This window comes from Nanorana parkeri, unplaced genomic scaffold (genome assembly GCF_000935625.1).
Source record: "Nanorana parkeri isolate BGI_ZX_2015 unplaced genomic scaffold, ASM93562v1 scaffold1051, whole genome shotgun sequence".
NCBI classification, from domain to species: domain Eukaryota; kingdom Metazoa; phylum Chordata; class Amphibia; order Anura; family Dicroglossidae; genus Nanorana; species Nanorana parkeri.
The window spans coordinates 267368-267711 of NW_017307319.1; the positions used below are offsets into that span (position 1 = coordinate 267368).

Here is a 344-nt window from a genome sequence, read left to right on the forward strand (position 1 = left end):
CGGCGACCCCGCCAAGAACACTTGTACAAAACAAGCGGCGGCTGCCCCGCTGTACATTTAGCTCTGCTTGCCCAAAGCAGGGCTACATGTAGAAAACTACGCCCAGAACTGCATGTACCAGGCATTGGGAGATAGGAATTCCACACCTCTGCTGCCCCTCTACTCCCTGCTGCCCCAAGGCCCGGCCTTGGTTGGCCTTGTGGGAAATCCGGACCTGACTAGGGATGCACGATACCGATTTTTCGGTATCAAGTACAAACACCGATATTTTGCTTTTGGCACACATGCCAATACCGAGTACTGATACCGCTGTTTCAGCTGGTAATGACCCGGCTTCCTGATTG

The 344-nt window shown here is 53.5% G+C and overlaps 1 protein-coding gene across 1 annotated transcript in view; it reads left to right on the plus strand.

Annotated features, from left to right (window-relative positions):
- Window positions 1–344, plus strand: part of SETBP1 (SET binding protein 1) — a 175627-nt gene that overhangs the window by 114476 nt on the left and 60807 nt on the right. The gene's annotated exons all lie outside the window — the stretch shown is intronic.